The sequence below is a fragment of the Hemiscyllium ocellatum genome, chromosome 36 (assembly GCF_020745735.1).
Source record: "Hemiscyllium ocellatum isolate sHemOce1 chromosome 36, sHemOce1.pat.X.cur, whole genome shotgun sequence".
Classification (NCBI taxonomy): domain Eukaryota; kingdom Metazoa; phylum Chordata; class Chondrichthyes; order Orectolobiformes; family Hemiscylliidae; genus Hemiscyllium; species Hemiscyllium ocellatum.
Window position 1 is genome coordinate 41,665,378 of NC_083436.1, and position 20,271 is coordinate 41,685,648.

Consider the following 20,271-nt stretch of genomic DNA (forward strand, 5'->3'; position numbering starts at 1 on the left):
TCCCATTCATACTCTTGAACATGGACTCATCTGTTCACACATCTTCCCACACGCATTCACACCCACCTCTGCACAACCCCACACACATGCACACAAACCCACACATGCGTACATGAATACACCCACTCAAACACCTACAGACACACACACACACACACACAAACACCTACACACACATGCACATGCACACACCAACACACGCACGCACATACATACCAACACACATACATACCTACACACACATGCACACGCACATACCAACACAAGCACACACATACACACCAACACACATACATACACATGCACATACACACGTTTCCACATCTCCACAGCACACACATTCACACTTCCACAAACATTTACACACATACTTTCATACAGAAAATCCACACACATACACAGATGCAAACACACAAAACATAATCACACACACACACACACACACACAAATGTTGGCACACATCAAAATGCTTCAATGTCATTTATTTATTTTCACTGGGTGCCTGTGTGGCAACATGATGGAATAAATTTCATGTCCAATCTTTTAAAATGTTAGTGACATATTTAGCGAAGGTGATATGGTACTTTGCAAATCACCCATGTAATGAACACAATGCATTTTAAAGAACCGAAATAGACCATTCAGCCCAATTGGGCTATGCTTTGTATGAGCCTCCTGAATGTCTCAAATGTTTGCAGTCCTCAGTGGCCATGCAAGGTGTGTTCATAGCACAGCCAAACAGGCTGAGTACTAACTAGTAAATCCATCTAGATCACACCAAGGACTGGTCAACCGAGTGGGAGACACAGATGGTCAACAGAGTGGAAGACTCCACTGGTCAACAGAGTGGGAGATGCTGCTGTTCAACAGAGTGGGAGACACTGCCGGTCAACAGAGTGGGAGACACTGCTGGTCAACAGAGTGGGAGACACTGCCGGTCAACAGAGTGGGAGACACTGCCGGTCAACAGAGTGGGAGACACTGCTGGTCAACGGAGTGGAAGATTCTGCCGGTTAACAGAGAGGGAGACATTGCTGGTTAGCAGAGTGGGAGAGACACTGCCGGTTAACAGAGTGGGAGACACTGCCGGTCAGTTTTGTGTGATGGAAAGAACTTTGACTCCTCTGCCATCACTACCTATGGTAAAAGTGGAGGCGCAGTACCTGGGACTCCCTGAGTAATCAGTGATGCACTACCTGGATCATGAACCCCTTGACTTGTAAATTGGAAACTGTTTTAGCTGCAAACTCCCTCCTCAGCTGGGTTTTAGAAATGGTGCTCTGTAGTTAGTTTAATTACCTCCGGATGCTGCAGTAAATGTTGCTATAAATCCCTAATAGAAATTGCGCAAGTGTTTGGCGATCAGATAAGGTACCTGCCAAAGGGGCTATAAGAAATCGAAAAGGACAGTGGAGGATAATCATTTAATTTATTTAACTGCAATCAATACTGTGTGAAACTCAAACCCAGTCAATCCAAATGACTAGCACATCTCTGCAACCAAACAGTAAAAGGTGTCATCAACTTTAAAGAGAAATGTGTCTTGTCATGTGTTGGTAGAGGACAGATACTTGCTTTGCGGATGACGGTGACTGGGATGAAGTGGAAATAATATGGAATGCGAGTGCAACAAGCAGCAACAGTCAGTTTCGGACCAACTCAATCACCTTGCCACCAATTTCATCCACTTTCAGACCTCCTGCCAGCCACTGGAGGCTGAAGTGGATTATGTTGGAATGGGTTTTCAACGCTTTGCAGCATAAATCCCACGGCTCTGTAACAGCCACCACCTCCACTCCACAATGTCTCAAGGCATCTGCTGTGATATGGTGACATGTACCCTTCAATGGGGAAGAGGTGGGGTCTATACCTCGATGAAAAATAGTTAAAAACAAAACGCAGTAATACTTGGAAACGAACATTCTGATCGTAATGGAATTCCATTTTAAACCAATTTGTCTCAATCACCAGTTTTACTGGTTTGCCTCTGGGTCTTGAACAGGATATGACACATTAGTCCCATGATTGATGAGGCAGTTGTAATCATTGTGGTTGAACATTATCTGCAAATAATCTTGTCAACAAATAAAGTACCCACATTATTGTATCTCTAATCCTAGTGAGTGATTTGTATGTTTAAGTCAACGTGAAGTATGTCACACTATCTGGGACATTAGTTAGCTTTGGCAAATAGGGTTAAGAGCAATCCAAAGAGATTCTACAAATACATTAAGGACAAAAGCAAAACCAGGGAGAGAATCGAGCCCCTCAAAGATCAGCAAGGCAGCCTATGTGTGGAACCGCAGAAGATGGGGAGATACTAAATGAGCATTTCGCATCAATATTTATTGTGAAAAAGGACATGGAGGATACAGAACATGGGGAAATAAATAGCAACATCTTGAAAATTGCCCATATTACAGAGGAGGAGGTGTTGGATATCTTAGATATCTATGGGAAGCTAGGGAAGTAATTGCTAGGCACCTTACTGAGATATTTGTATCATCAATGGTCACAGGTGAGGTGTCGCAAGACTGGAAGTTGGCAAATGTGGTACCACTGTTTAAGAAAGGTGGTAAGGGCAAGCCAGGGAACTATAGACCAGTGAGCCTGATGTCTGTGGTGGGCAAGTTGTTGGAGGGAATCCTGAGGGACAGGATTTACATGTATTTGGAAAGTCAAGGATTTATTAGGGAGAGTCAACATGGCTTTGTGTGTGGGAAATGATGTCTCACAAAGAAGTAACGAAGAGGATTGATGACGGCAAAGTGGTGGATGTGATCTGTACAGACGTCATTAAGGCATTTGACAAGGCACCTCATGACAGACTGGTTAGGTCACATGGAATACAGGAAGAACTGGCTCGAAGGTAAAAGACAGAGGGTGGTGTTGGAGGGCTGTTTTGCAGATGAAGGCATATGTCCAATGGTGTGCCACAAGTTTCGATGCTAGGTCCATTTATATAAATGATTTGGATGTGAACATAGGAGGTATGGTCAGTAGGTTGTAGTTGACAACAAAATTGGAGGTGCAGCGGACAGCAAAGAAGATTACCTCAGAGTATAACAGGTTCTTGATCAGATGGGCCATGAGTGGCAGATGGAGTTTAATTTAGATAAATGTGGGATGCTACATTTTGGAAATGCAAATTAGGACTTATATACTTAATTTGTTTTTTTTTTAAGATTCCCTCCAGTGTGGAAACAGGTCCTTCAGCCCGACCCCACCCTCTAAAGAGTAACCCACCAAGACCCATTCCCCTTTGACTAATGCACTTAACACTATGAGCAATTTAGCATGGCCAATTCACCTGACCTGAACATCTTTGGACTGTGGGAGGAAACTGGAGCAAACCCACACAGGCACAGGGAGGATGTGCAAACTCCATGCAGACCGTCGCCCGAGGCTGGAATCAACCGAGGGATCCTGGTGCTGTGAGGCAGCAATGCTAACCACTGAGCCACTGTGCTGCCCAGGTAAGGTCCTCGGGAGTGTTGCTGAACAGAGACTTTGGAGTGCAGGTTTATAGCTCCTTGAAAGTAGAGTTGCAAGTAGATAGGATAGTGAAGAAGGCGTTTGGTATGCTTTCCTTGATTGGTCAGTGCATTGAGGATAGGAGTTGGGAGGTCGTGTTGCAGGTCTACAGGCTGTTGGTTACGCAACTTTTAGAATATTGTGTGCAATTTGGTCTCCCTGCTGTAGGCAGGATGTAGTGAAACTTGAAAGGGTTCAGAAAAGATTAACAAGGATGTTGCCAGAGTTGGAGGATTTAAGCTATAGAGAGAGGCTGAATAGGCTGGCGCTGTTTTCCCTGGAACATCAAAGGCTGAGGGGTGACCTGATACAGGTTTGTAAAATTATGAGGGGCATGGATAGGGTAAATAAGCAAGGCCTTTTTCCCAGGGTGGGGGAGTCCAGAACGAGAGGGCATAGGTTTAAGGTGGGAGAGGAATGATTTAAAATGGACCTCAGGGACAACGTTTTCACACAGAGGGTATTGTGTGTGCAGAATGTGCTGCCAGAAGAAGTGGTGGAGGCTGGTACAATTACATCATTTAAAAGGCATTTGGAGGGGTACATGAATAGGAAGGGATTTGCGGCAAATGCTGGCAAATGGGATTAGAATAGGTAAGGCTATCTGGTTGGCATGGACAAGTTGGACCGAAGGGTCTGTTTCCGTGCTGTACAGCTCTTTGATTCTGTGATTCGATAAACTCTTGAAATGTCATAACATTCAAGACTCTGGGTCAAGCACTGAAAGGTGGGAGTAGTGCAGTTAGGTCAGTGCAGACTTCATGGGCTGCAGGGCCTCTTCTGTGCAGTGTGACTCTGTGATATAGCACTTGAAATATGATGGTTCTCTCAGTCTAATAACTGGCTGAAAGTGATGAAACTCCTGTGCAAACTCCAGGCTGCAAACTGCCTCCAGTTATAGTTTATGTAAAAGGGTTATATGAAAAGCAAAGCAGTGAAGATATTGTAAAGTAGATTCATTGATTGCAATTGCAACCCCTACAGGGAATCACACATGAAGGAACAATAAGTCAGAGGCCAGCCTGTTCCATATGCAGTGTCTGTTTAGTACCTTAATTCCACGCCTTGTCTCCGTATCATTTCATGCATGTGTCTCGCTAAAAATCTTATTGATCTGCGATTTAAAATTTTTAATTGAACTGGTATCTCAATTAATAACTTTTAATCTGCATTTGTTAGACAGTGGCTGCAGCATCAGTTCCTTTGCCCGCCTTTTCTTTGGCTTCCTGGTCCAGGATTGGTCGTCATTATGGATGATCTTGGCCACATCTCCCCATTCCAATTGGGGACAAGGAATTGAACTGTGGACATTTGCTCCCATTTGGTGGATGTGCCAGGAGTCGCTGGCATGATGATGCTTTGATAAAGAGCAAAGGGACGTTCCACCCAATGTTCTGTCCAATAAAGGAAAGCATACCAAACTCCTTTTTTGCTGTTCTATCTACTTGCCACTCCACTTTCAAGGAACTATGAACAAAGGTTTCTTTGTTCAGGAACACTCCCCAGGGCCTTACCATTAAGTGCATAAGCCCTGCCCTGATTTGCATTTTCAAAATGCAGCTGGATAATTACAGGTGACCAGTGGCTCACAGCCCACTCAGCTCTGTGTCAACCCCCCCCTTTCCTTTCCTTCAACTGTTCATGGTCAGGGCAGGAATATTGGGGCTAACTGACCTTCAAACAAGTTAGACTGTCCTATAGTTATTTATTTACACACAGTGGGTGAGCTGCCAATTTGGGCACCCACCTACTGTCAGCGTTAAGGTGTGACCCCGAGGGTGGGTAGGTAGGTGGTAGGCCGTCTAGAATATACTCCAGCCACCACCACCACCACCCTCCCTCCCCTCCCAACCCAATTCCCCACTGGTCACTCTTAACACATCTGGCAGGGGCAGATTGTACCCAATTCATGATCAATATTTACCCGAAAACCAACGTTATCCAAACGGATGATAAAATGAGGAGCAGAAAAGGCACAGCAGGTCAGGCAGCATCGGAGGATCAGGAAAGTGGGCGGCACGGTGGCACAGTGTCGTGGGCGGCACGGTGGCACAGTGGTGTGGGCGGCACGGTGGCACAGTGGTGTGGGCGGCACGGTGGCACAGTGGTGTGGGCGGCACGGTGGCACAGTGGTTAGCACTGCTGCCTCACAGCGCCTGTAGACCCGGGTTCAATTCCTGACTCAGGCGACTGACTGTGTGGAGTTTGCACGTTCTCCCCGTGTCTGCGTGGGTTTCCTCCGGGTGCTCCGGTTTCCTCCCACAGTCACAAAGATGTGCGGGTCAGGTGAATTGGCCAAGCTAAATTGCCCGTAGTGTTAGGTAAGGGGTAAATGTAGGGGTATGGGTGGGTTGCGCTTCGGCGGGTCGGTGTGGACTTGTTGGGCCGAAGGGCCTGTTTCCACACTGTAAGTCTAATCTAATCTAATCTAAAGTTGATATTTCGGGTCGGGACACCTCTTCAGGACTTTGAGTATCGACAGTCCTTACTGTCTCCAAATCACCCAAAAATTGGTGTCATGAGGGAGAGTTTGCAACAGGTGTACATCACAAAAGTGACTGTACTTTAAAAGTACCACATTAGCTATTGAGCACTTTCAGATGTGCTGAGTGCAAGGCACTACAGAAAGGCAATTTATATATGCACTCGGGCACAATTGATCAGAGACCTGGTCTATTTTTGAGTGCATACTGCGACTGCTTTGAGAAATGTTGAAAATGTAACAGAATTTAATCAGGCCAATAAACTGAATAGATAAATTCTGTGACTTTTTTTATATACAAGAGAAAAATTACTGCATTTACTGAGGTAGCGAAATGTAATGGCATTCGGAACAAACTGAAAAACAAATGTCATGTTCAATTCAGAGTTTTAAACTTGGTGCTATTACGAGATAAATCGCTTGTGTTATGGAAACTCACTTGACATTTCAAGGGACCTAGGATTTAAGCTTTGTGACTATAGGGCTCTGGGATATATTAGAAGAAGCCAATCTTTATTGTAGATTGTAAGCGTATCCATTTCATGTGCTGGGAAATGCTTTATCACACTGCATTTGAATATGTGAACTGTGGTTATATCTGATTTGTTTTATTAATGGCATTGTTTCAGCAAGTTGGAATGTGTCAGGACTATAGATTTTTACAATTGTATTCCAAGTTACTGAGTGCAGCAAACTTGCAGCACTGCATTAGAATGTCAATGGGGACTATCATTGGTCGGTGGAATGATTCAATTCAAGAAGCTTACTTTCATGGTTGAGAACTTGCAATAGTAATAGTGAGGCTTTCCCTAGATCAGGTCCAAGTTCAGGATCGGACTATGAGACGGATATGCTTCCAAGAAAGGCACTGGCCTATGCTGATGCAACAGCTACCCTAACAGGGGTAGCTTCTCTGGTCTTTGTCTATATGTGGACGAAGTTGGAAGTCTAAACTGCCAGCCTGAATTATATGTCAAGTTTTAGACTGGAACTTGAATCTTCTAATTCAGAGGAGCGATTGCCAACCACTGAGCCACAGATGAAGAACTAACGGGTTGGGAAGGACAGGTGGAGCTGGTCCCTGGGTGTGAGAATTGGTGTTAGCAGGGGAAGCTGACACTGTTAAAATTCTGCAACTGGGATATAATTTACTTCCACTAATTTATCTATCATGTACGACTTTACAATAGACCGTTAGATCTCAACAGCTTGTGCTTCCTCCCACTCTTTTACACCCAACTCTATCAGCCTCATGAACCTTGTCTGGGCTGTGTCCAATGCCTGTATGTCCTTCCTCAGCTGCTGAAAACTAGTCATGGTATCCCTGTTATGGTGCTGACAAGCAAAAAGTTGCCATAAGACTGTTGTTTCTTTAGCGAGAGGCACCTGGTGGTTGTTAGACCTGAAGGTCACCACATCTCAGGCAAGGGGAGAGGTTGAGAAAGAGAGTCCCTTATGGTAACCTCAGCTGGTGTTGGAACTGAACCCACGTTGTTGGCATTACTCTGCATTTCAAGCTTGCCATCCAACCAATTGAGCTCAAAATAAGGGGAAGCAGATTTAGGATGGAATTGAGGAGGAATTTCACATACAGCTTCACATTTTCCCAAATGAAGTGCTCGGAGTGGATTGTGATAATCGCTGTATAAATCTGAATGTTTTCTCTTCCTCTGCATTGGTATTGGCTGAATTGCTGAGTCTGCTTTATCTCAGGTTTCCACGATCTGTTTTATTTTGGGGTTTATTTTTCTCTTGTCTGCTTTCTTTAGATTAATGGGCTTGCTTTCACACCTGTCATGGTGTGTTGTTCATTTGTAGATCATTAACTCTTAACAATTCCGTGGGAAAAAAAGATCTGATTCCATTTCTTGAATCATTTATATATCAATTTCTGTGAGAAACCAGAGCAATAATCCACTGATTTCTGAGGGGGAGATGACAATGCAACATTCTCAAGTTTTTTAAAGCTTAAACATCTTTTATTCTTTGACTGAAAGCCTTTTCTTTAATTGCTCAGAGATTTTTGTGGAAGGATGATCTATCAAACCGTTTAACAATTAATGCAAAGGTTATTCACGTGGGAAGTAAAAACAAGGCAGCAGATTACTACCTGAATGGCTGTAAATTGGGGGAGGGGAGTGCGCAGCTGGATTGGGTGTCCTTGTGCACTAGTTGCTGAAGGTAGGTATACAGGTGCAGCAGATGGTAAAGAAGGCAGATGGTATGTAGCCTTCACTGTAGAGGTTTAGAGTACAGGAGCAGGGATGTGTTGTTGCAGTTATACAGGCCCTTGGTGAGGCCACAGCTAGAATATAGTGTGCAGTATTGGTCTCCTTTCCTGAGGAAGGATGCTCTTGCTCTCGAGGGAGAGCAGCGAAGATTTACCAGGCTGATTCCGGGGATGGCAAGAATGACGAATGAGGAGGGATCAACAAGGTTAGGAATGTTTTTGCTGGAGTTCAGACGAATAAGGGGGGAACTCATAGGGACTTATAATATTCTAACAGGACTAGACAGGGTAGATGCAGGGAAGATGTTCCCAATGGTGGGTGAGTCCAGAACCAGGGGTCACAAACTGAGGATTCGGGGTGGGCCATTTAGGATGGACATGAGGAGACATTTCTTTACCCAAAGGGTGGTGAGCCTGTGGGATTCACTAGCACAAGAAGGAGTTGATGCCAAAACATTGAATGGATTCAACAGCTGCTAGATACAGCACTTGGGGTGAAAGAGGTCAAAGATTATGGGGAGAAAGCAGGATCAGGCTATTGAGTTGGATGAGCAGCCATGATTGTGATGAATGGCAGAGCAGCCTCAAAGGGCTGAATGGCCTCCTCCTGCTCCTATCTTCTGTATTTCTATGCTTCTACCCTGCTCACCTCAAGTCATGTCAATTTACACACTGAATCAGAGATTAGGAAATTAGATTTCTGCCTGACCTTCCGAATAGCATAAAATAAAGAAAGAAAGGGATGGAAAACTTCAGCAGGTCTAGTGACAGCTCTGGAGAGAGAAACAGAGTGTGTGGATAAATGGTGGACTCACTGTAGCAGCAGATACATGGGAAGAGCACCACCTGCAAGTTCCCTTCCTTGCCACTTGGAATATACGTTCACTATCACTGGGTCAAAATCATAGAACTCCCTCTCTAACAGCACTGTGCAGAAATACCGACACAACATGTCATGCAAAGGTTTAAGAAGGCTGCGCACTGCCTCCGTCTGAAGGGCAACTAGAGACCGGCAATAAGTGCTGGCTCAGCCTCACACTGTGAACAAATTAAAATTCATTTTCATTTACTAGTAACTTGAAGTTTATCCAGCAGAAGGTGGATCGATTTTCCAAACCAGTGCCCCAGGGTAATGGGTTTACACCGAATTCAGCTGGTGAAGGTCTTGTCTTCTCTCTGAGATAATTGGTAAGAAGCAGTATATTTTTTCCATCATTGATTTGAGTATATTGCAGATCACCTCTCCTCACAACATGAGCAGTTACAAATAATCACAGTTGCCAACACTTGGGAGCTAGGTTGTAGTTCCAGAACTTGAAGGTCAATCTCCCGGGCATTGCTGGGGGTAAAAGACCAGGAGAAACACAATTAGAGTCATAGAGATATACAGCACAGAAACAGACCCTCCGGTCCAACTTGTCCATGCTGACCAGATATCCTAAATTAATGTAGTCCTATTTGCCAGTTTTTGGCCCACATCCCTCTAAACCCTTCCTATTTATATACCTATCCAAATGCCTCTTAAATGTTGCAATTGTACCAGCCTCTACCACTTCCTGTGGCAGCTCATTCCATACATGCACAGCCCTCTGCATGAAAAAGTTACCCTTTAGGTCCCTTTTAGATCTTTCCCCTCTCACCTTAAACCTATGCCCTCTAGCTTTGGACTCCCCCACCTCAGGGAAAAGACTTTGTCTATTCATCCTATCGATGTCCCTCATGATTTTACAAACCTGTGTCAGGTCATCCCTAAGTCCCTGATGCTTGAGGGAAAACAGCCATAGCCTATTCAGCCTCTCCCTATAGCTCAAACCCTCCAATCCTGGCAACATCCTTGTAAATCTTTTCTGAAGCCTTTCAAGTTTCACAACATTCTTCCTATAGCACCAGAATTGCACACAGTATTCCAATTGTTCAAAATCACCCAACACCAGGTTATAGTCTAACAGGTTTATTTGGAAGTACTGGCTTTCGTAGCATTGCTCCTTCATTAGGTAGCTGTGGACCTTCTCCATAGTTACCTGATGAAGGAGCAGTGCTCTGAAAGCTAGTACTTCCAAATAAACCTGTTGGCCTATAACTTGGTGTTATGTGATATTTAACTTTGTCCAGCCCAGTCGAACACTGGCACCTCCACATCATATATTCCAACAGTGGCCTAACCAATATCCTGTACAGTCGCAACATGACCTCCCAATTCCTATACTCAATGCACTGACTAATAAAGGCAAGTGTGCCAAATGCCTTCTTCACTGTCCTAACTACCTGCGACTCCACTTTCATGGAATTATGAACCTGCACTCCAAAGTCTCTTTGTTCAGCAACACTCCCCAAGGCCTTACCATTAAATGTAAATGTCCTGCCCTGATTTGCCTTTCCAAAATGCGGCACCTCCTATTTATCTAAATTAAACTCCATCTATCCCACTCCTCAATGCACTGGCCTATCAAATTAAGATCCCGTTCTACTCTGAAGTAATTTGTTCAGAAAGTATTGGATTTGGGGAAGTCAGTTGTTTGATTTGGCAGACAACAGTGATCCATATGGAGAACAGAAAGTCTTCCTGCTTCCCACTTGGCTACAGGAGAAATACACCATGTGAGTGAACATGACGCTTGGCCAAATTTCACCAACTTTGCGAACAGAACCTGTTACTGTTCATTTCTCTGTAATTTTTATCGCTTTGCTGCATCTTTGCATTTACTGTCCATTAAACCTGCTGCAGAAAGTTAATTCGGGCTTGCAATGTGACTCACTTATGCTTCCTTGAAGCTGAACATACTCATTAGCAGGGACCTACCCTTTTCAGGCATTGGGAACTGCTCCAGGCGTTACACATTTCTTTTTAATTAAACAAACGCATTTGGGGCAACAGTCTCCTGGTGCATTCTTCACAGCAAACCCTCAATTATTCAGAGTCCACTGATCAATCAGTCACTGATCAATCAATCATTTTTCTCACACAGTCTATGCTGTTGCTCCCTGCGATATTTTGGAAACTCTCATGTCTGTCCTGATGAAAATATTTGACAGCTTGTCACTTTTTCAGCAAAATTCAAGTTGTGCACTAACAAGCCACTTTTCAAAAGTTCATTCCAGGAATTACTGATGTAAATACCATGTCTCGCTAACTGTGGGTGACTGCCAATCAATCCTGTTCACCACTGAGTGAACCAATGGTTAGTGTAATATTTAATTCCTTCAGTTTGGGAGTTGTTGGGAGACTGTAAAAATGCCAACATTTAAATCAAAACGTAAACATTTCCTTTGTCTTTTAATTTCCTCTTCTGTCCTTGAGTTGACTCCTTGTTTTTAGCTAGTTGATAAATCTAATCCAGACTCGGGTTTCCAGCATCTGCAGTCCTTGTTTTAACCTAGTTGATAAATCTCTGACCTATCTTCCTTTCCACCTCTCCACTCCACCCTTCTCCCTGACCTATCACCTCCATCCCCACCCCCATTCACCTATTGTACTCTATGCTACTTTCTCCCCACCCCCACCCCCCTCTCATTTATCTCTCCGCCCTGCAGGCTCCCTGCCTCATTCCTGATGAAGGGCCTTCGCTCGAAACATCAATTTTCCTGTTCCTTGGATGCTGCCTGACCTGCTGTGCTTTTGCAGCACCACTCTAATGCTTGACTAAGTAAGCCTCCCTCTGTTCAATTTCTTCCACCCAGCCTTATTGGTGAAGTGAACAGTTCCATCATCCACAATACCCCAGATACCCTCTTGCACTCACTGCACCATTACAGGCACACGCGTTTTAGAAACTTGCAGGCAGTTCATATCTGAATATGCTCTTATAAACCCAATTTGTAGGTTGCACCACAATATGCCTCACCCTAAATGAATCTGGGACAGGAAGTACCTATCTCCCTGGAGACACAGCTTGCAGGAATAACAAGACATTGTCTGCTGTTCAATGAGTAAGTGAGGGGGGCCTGACTGTGTAATCTGCTTTCAGAGCTTCAGATGGAAAAGATAATTGAAGAAATTACGCAGGGCATTCGAGCGGTACAAACTGCATGGGCCAAATACCATAAACAGAACAATAAACTGAAATGAAATTAACACATTACTGCAGTAAAGAGGCAATAGAGCATTTAGACAACCGAATTAATCCTGTGGACACAACCAGTTTAAAAAGGTGCCTCTCATAAGTGTTAAAAATGCAATCACTCAAAATCACACTGCTTCAGAGATAATGAACAGTTGAAATAATGCCTTGAAGTCAACACAATCACTGGGGAATTTTATGTCTAAAATCTCCCAGTTTCCAAAGCTTTGTGGCATCAGTGGCACCAACTTTACAAATCCAGATGTGAACATTTCTTCTCCACTAGAAGCAGTTCAATATGACAAATTCAGGACCAATGGTCACTCAATATCATCCCTTCAAACTAGTGATCTCGACCCTGAACACGATGCATGAGAACACCACCCCCTGCAAGTTCCGCTCTCACCACTCACCATCCTGATTTGGAAATGCATTGCTGTTTTTTCACTGTCACTGGGTCAAAATGCTGGAATTCTCCCCCTTGCAGCATTGTGGGTCTGCCTACTGCTGGACTGCAGCGGTTCAAGAAGGCACCATCTTCTCAAGGATGACTAGGGAATGGGCAATAAATGTCTGATCTGCATTTCAATTAAATTATGGCTGATCTGTATTTTAACTCAAATTATACAACGTTGGTTCCATTCCACTTAATATCCTTATCCAACAAAAATCAATAGAATAAATGGATGAATGAATTAGCTTTATTGTTACGTGCACTCAAATGAGTGGAGCAAAAACTATGCAATATCAGCATTTATGGCACCATCTTAGGTACAGTTACTTAAGTATTTGGTACAAAATTGGATGAATAACAAACAAAAGTCCTGCATAAGAGTAAAAAGAAAAAAAAGTATTCAATTTAGTCTTTTCACCCCAGTCCGTACCAGCACCTAGCCCTCAGACTGCAATGGGCTTCAAAACACACAGCCTTACCTCCAGTCCACAGGGGCAGAAGTGGGGACTGCAGATGCTGGAGATCAGAGTCAAGATTAGAGTGTGCTGGAAAAGCACAGCAGGTCAGGCAGCATCCGAGGAGCAGGAAAATTTGACATTTAGGGCAAGAGCCCTTCATCAGGAATGAGGCTGGGAGCCTCAGGGGTGGAGAGATAAATGGGAAGGGAGGAGTTGGGGAGAAGGTATCTAAGAGTGCAATAGGTGGATGGCAGTGGGGGTGAAGGTGATAGGTCGGAGAGGAGGGTGGAGCGGATAGGTAGCAAGGAAGATTGACAGGTGGGACAGGTCATGAGGGCGGTGCTGAGCTGGAAGGTTGGAACTGGGGTAAGGTGGGGGGAGGGGAAATGAGGAAACTGGTGAAGTCCACAGTGATGCCCTGGGGTTGAAGGGTCCCGAGTTGGAAGGTAAAGCGTTCTTCCTCCAGGCGTCGGGTGGTAAGGGAGTGGCGATGGAGAAGGTCCAAGACCTGCATGTCCTTGGCAGTGTGGGAGGGGGAGTTGAAATGTTTGGCAACGGGGCGGTGGGGTTGATTGGTGCAGATATCCCGGAGATGTTCTCTGAAGCTGTTCTCCCTGAGACTATCCTTCCCTAGCTGCCTCTGAGATTTCAAATTATCAATTAACTCCACATCAGCGTTTCAACAGGAGAAAAAATTCCCGTTTTCCATTACACTTTGTGTGAAGAAAAGCTTTTTGGCATCGTCTGTGAATCCATGACCACCTGTTAACCAAAAGGCCATCAGGGATTGAATTATCCCAAATGCCTCCACTGTCAGCAGTGTTTGTACTTTTCTGGTATTTGCAGCAAGGTCTTCCCCCGACACAACAATCTCCTGCATTTTGGAAGAAAGGATTACTGCAGCTGCTGGAATCTGTACTGAAAACAACAAATGCTGGAGATCACAGTGGGTCAGGCAGCATCCATGGTGAGAGAGAGCAAGGTAACGTTTCCAGTCTCGATAACTCTTCGTCGGAGTTGAAGTTTGAAAAGTTACCATGAATGACATGTGAGTCAGGTTCTGGTGAAAACATGATTGCACTCATTCCATTCTCATTCCCCTCGATCTAGACTTCCTGACCTACTCATCATTATCTCCCTGAACAAATCTTCAAATCATTTTCAATTAGATCTTCAATTATAGCACCACTTCATCTTCCATCGTCAAAGGGAAGACAGGATAGTAGGACTGTGGTGTGGTGGTAATGTTCTTTAACTAGGTCTGAGTTCAAATCCCACAGGCCACATGGTGTTCCATAACATGTCTGAAAAGGATGATTACACTAAAGTACAACCTGATTTTGTGCAATCTCCCTTTGTAATTTAACCCCATGATTATGAGGCTGATACCGCTGAGGAACTGTCCCGGCACTCGCTCACCTTAAAATAAACTCCCCTCACTTAGTCCGCCAGAAGCACTAAATTTATTCTTGATTGGATCCACATGCCATTTGTATATTTCATCAACCTCCATTAAAGTGTCTTTAAAATTACGAAACAGCCCAAGCAGTTAAAATAAAATGACAGCAAGGTGAGTCACGTAACAAGAAATTCGATCAGGCAACAACAATGTCAGTGAAGGGGGTAAATTTTAAGCAGCATCTTAAGGAGGAAAGTAAGTTATAAAGGTTCAGAACTGCAGGGAGAGAATTTGTAGGAAGGTAGAATATAGAAGCAGGAGTAGACTATTCAGCCCTTCAAGCCTACTCCACCATTTAATATGCTGTTCCTACTTTCTCCCCAGACCCTTTGGTCCCTTTTGCGCTAAGAACTATACCTAACTATAACTTTTGAAAACATTCAATGCCACAGACCTCCAGAACTTTGGATCCAGGCAACTTTAGGCATTAATGGTGAAGCAGTGTCAACGGAAAAAGCCTTTTCTACACATTTATGCCATTGGATTGTTGGTAGAGACATGGATTACTGTCACTATGGTGAGTAATATCTTGTTTTCATGACATACTATAGCTCCTTGACCACCAGTGGCTGCTGTGCACATTTGATCTCTTCTGAGTGATTCTTATCCAAACCATTAGTGAGGGCTCCATCCAGGACAGTATTCCAGGAGCGACAATCAATGTGATGAAATCCCTGCTGCTGCAGTCTGTTTTGTTGGTTGGGAGATGAAGTGGTCCTTGATTTTTCTGTGTTCAATATCTCATTTGTACACTGTTTTGATGTTTGTGCTTGTGAATTTCAATATTTGGATGTTATTGTCTAGATATTGCACAGGGTCAGATTGAGAGGAGCAGAAGTAGTTGTATAATTAAATTGACTAAGTTGCATGTAATTGCCTGACAAAGCCATTTTTAAAAATACATTCAAGGTATGTGGGCATCGCTGACTTGGCCAGCATTCATTACCCATCCTTATGCACCCTTGAGAGGGTGTCGGTGAGCTGACTGCATGATCTGCTGCAGTCCATTTGGTGGGGGTGCATACACAATGCCATCAGACAGACAGTCCAGGATTGTGATCCTGAAGGAACGGTGATATATTTCCAAGTGCTGATGACGCATGGGTTGGAGAGGAGCTTGCAGGTGGTGGTGATCCCATGGATCTGCTGCCATTGTAATTTGGGAAGGACCTTTGGTGAATTTCTGCCAGGAATCTTAAAGATGCTGGATATAGGTTTGCTCACTATGCTGGAAGGTTCATTTTCAGATATTTCGTCACTACACTAGGTAACATCTTCAGTGAGACTCCAAATGAAGTACTGGTGACGTAGCCCGCTTTCTATTCGTATGTTTGGGTTTCCTTGGGTTGGTGATATCATTTCCTGTGTTGACATCATTTCCTATGGTGATGTCATTTCCTGGTCTTTTTCTCAGAGGGTGCTAAATAGGATCCAAGTCAATGTGTTTATTGATAGAGTTCCAGTTGGAATGCCATACTTCTAGGAATTCTCATGCAAGCCTCTGTTTGGCTTGTCCTAGGATGGATTGTTGTCCCAGTTGAAGTGGTGTCCTTCCTCATCTGTATGTAAGGATACTAGTGAGAGTGGGTCATGTCTTTTGTGGCTAGTTGATGTTCATGTGTCCTGGTGGCTAGTTTTCTGCCTGTTTGTCCAATGTAGTTTCTGTTACAGTTCTTGCAAGGTATTTTGTAAATAAAATTAGCTTTTCTTGTCCCACTTCGACTGGAAGCATGGCATTCCAACTGGATCTCTATCAACAAACACACTGACTTGGAATCCTCTACCACCACCTGTGAAAAAGAATAGGAAATGACATCACCATAGGAAATGATGTCACCAAAGGAAATGACATCACCAAAAAGGAAACCCAACCTTTACATGGAAAGCAGGCTACACCACCAGTGCTTCATTCAGAGGCTCACTGATGACGTTACCTAGTATGGTGATGAAATGTCTGAAAATGAACTTTCCAGCTCAGTGAGCAAACCTTCATCCAAAACCTCAACCTGAGCTATAAGTCTTCTCAAAACTTGCTAATCTTATAGATGGTCTACTCTGTTGCTACAATGCTTTGTTGGTGGTGGGAGTGGGTGCTTGTGGATATGGTGCCAAGTAGGCTGCATTGTCATTAATAGCGTCAGGCTTCTTGAGTGCTGTTGGAGCTGCACTCATGCAGGCAATTGGACAGTACTTCATCACCCTTCTGACCTGTGTCTTGTAGATGGTGGACAGACTTAGTGGAGTCAGAAAGTGAGCTATTCACTGCAGTATTCCTAGCCTCTGACCTGCTCGTGCAGCCATTGTACTTATATGGTTGGTCCAGTTCAGTTTTTCTGGTCAATGATAAACTCCAGGTTGTTGATTGTAAAGAGTTCAGTAATGGGAATGCCATTGAATGTCATGGGGTAATTCTTTCTTGTTGGAGATTTGGCATTTGTCTGGTACACGTATTAATCGCTATTTTTCAGCCCGAGCCTGGATATTGTCTGAGTCTTGCTGCCTTTAATCATGAACTGCGTCAGTATCTAAGGGGAGACAAATGATTCTGAACACTGTGCAATGATGGCAAATATCCCTATTTCTGACTTTATGATGGAGAGAAAGTCACTGCTGATGACACCTTCCATCACTTTCCTGATGATCGAGGATAGAGATAGGATGACAATTGATTAGAAGTCCTGTTTTAACATACAGGACATATCTGGGCAATTTTGCACATTGTTGGTTAGATACCAGTGTTGCAGCTGGCCTGGAACAACTTGGCAAGGGGAATGGAAGATTCTGGAGAGCACATCTTCAGAGTCATTGCTGGAATGTTGTCAGGGCCCATAGCCTTTGTGATATCCAGTCCTTCCACCGTTTCTTGATATCATTTGAGTGGATGGAATTGACTGGAGGCTGGGACTTGTGGAGAAGGCCAAGAAAGATCATCCATTTCTGGCTGAAGGTTCTTGCCAATGCTTCAACCTTATCTGTTGCACCTGATGTACCATCATTAAGGATGGCAATATTTGTGGAACTTCCTCCTCCAGTGAGTTGTTTAATTTTACAACAGGACAGGATTTGGCAGGACTGTAGAGCTTAGATCTGATCCGTTGGCTGTGGGATTGTCTCTGTCACTTGTTGCTTATGGTGCAAATAGCCCTGTGTTGTAGTTTCACCAGGTTGACACCTCATTTTCAGGTATGCCTGATGCTGCTCCTGGCATGCCCTCCTGCATTCCCTATTGAACCACGGGTTGATAGTAATGGTAAAGTGGGGGGTGGGGGAGTTATACCAGGCCATGAGGTTACAGATGATGCTGGAGTATAATTCTGCTGCTGATGGCCCACAGCACTTCATAGATTTAGATTAGATTACTTACAGTGTGAAACAGGCCCTTCAGCCCAATAAGTCCACACTGACCCTCCGAAGAGCAACCCACCCAGACACATTCCCCTACATTTACCCCCTTCATCTAACACTACGGACAATTTGTCACAGCCAATTCACCTAACCTGCACATTTTTGGACTGTGGGAGGAAACCGGAGCACCTGGAAGAAACCCACTCAGACACAGAGAGGATGTGCCATCTCAACACAGACAGTTGTCCGAGGCGGGAATTGAACCCTGGTCTCGGGCACCGTGAGGCAGCAGTGCTAACCACTGTGCCACCATGCCACCCATCTGTTTAAAGTCTGTCCCATTTAGCATGGTGATAATGTCATACAACAAATGCACCACCCCAAACCCTGGGCTTTCAAAGGGATTTATAAATAGGGCATAGTATACAAAAGTCAAATGAGTTTGCTAATTCTATTTAAAATTGTTTGACCCCCAACATAACTATGGATCCAATTCTGGAGATGGATGTGAGAAGGAAGATTAAAGGGGAGGGTGTGACTAATGGATCAAAAGAAAGGGGAAGTGGACCTTTCCCTGTAGTTAAGGAGCCTGTAGATACAAGGCCCATTCTTTGACAGTCAATTGAAGGCCAGCAGCTCTGTTGGATGGCGATGCCACGGGGGTGGCGTGATGACTGCTGGTACTCCACCCTTCTGAGGGCACGTATCATTACTGGATCCAGGACAGAGGGGAGTGATTGAAGGAGAGTGAGTCATTCACAAGGAACTGCGATTGTGGCGGGGTGGGGGGTGCTGTATTGATGATAGAGTCTGTAGCAAAGTCAGAATGATAGCTCTCTGAAGCCCACTTTTCCAATGCAAGTTCCCTTGAGGCGGTATTCAAGATTCACAAACCTTCCCAACATAGACATTATTAGGGTAGAGGCAGGAAAGTAATGGGATCCCCACTCACCATTCTCCAACTTGATCAAATGCTTTCTGCACTCTCAAGCTGACAATATCTAACCCTAGAGTAAAAAGTGAGGTCTGCAGATGCTGGAGATCAGAGCTGAAAATGTGTTGCTGGTTAAAGCACAGCAGGTCAGGCAGCATCCAAGGAACAGGAAATTCGACGTTTCGGGCCAGAGCCCTTCATCAGGAATGAGGAGAATGTGCCAGGCAGGCTAAGATAAAAGGTAGGGAGGAGGGACTTGGGGGAGGGGCGATGGAGATGTGATAGGTGGAAGGAGGTCAAGGTGAGGGTGATAGACTGGAGTGGGGTGGGGGGGCGGAGAGGTCAGGAAGAAGATTGCAGGTTAGGAGGGCGGTGCTGAGTTGAGGGAACCGACTGAGACAAGGTGGAGGGAGGGGAAATGAGGAAACTGGAGAAATCTGAGTTCATTCCTTGTGGTTGGAGGGTTCCCAGGCGGAAGATGAGGCACTCCTCCTCCAGCCGTCGTGTTGTTATGTTCTGGCGATGGAGGAGTCCAAGGACCTGCATGTCCTCGGTGGAGTGGGAGGGAGAGTTAAAGTGTTGAGCCACGGGGCGGTTGAGTTGGTTGGTCCGGGCGTCCCAGAGGTGTTCTCTGAAGCGTTCCGCAAGTAGGCGGCCCGTCTCCCCAATGTAGAGGTGGCCACATCGGGTGCAGCTGATGCAATAGATGATGTGTGTGGAGGTGCAGGTGAACTTGTGGCAGATATGGAAGGATCCCTTGGGGCCTTGGAGGGAAGTGAGGGAGGAGGTGTGGGTGCAAGTTTTATCCGCCGTCATTTCCGCCACCTCCAAACGGACCCCACCACCAGGGATATATTTCCCTCCCCTCCCCTATCAGCGTTCCGCAAAGACCACTCCCTTCGTGAATCCCTTGTCAGGTCCACACCCCCCACCAACCCAACCTCCACTCCCGGCACCTTCCCCTGCAACCGCAGGAAATGTAAAACTTGCGCCCACACCTCCACACTCACTTCCCTCCAAGGCCCCAAGGGATCCTTCCATATCCGCCACAAGTTCACCTGCACCTCCACACACATCATCTATTGCATCCGCTGCACCCGATGTGGCCTCCTCTACATTGGGGAGACGGGCCGCCTACTTGCGGAACGCTTCAGAGAACACCTCTGGGACGCCCGGGCCAACCAACCCAACCACCCCGTGGCTCAACACTTTAACTCTCCCTCCCACTCCACCGAGGACATGCAGGTCCTTGGACTCCTCCATCGGCAGAACATAACAACACGACGGTTGGAGGAAGAGCACCTCATCTTCCGCCT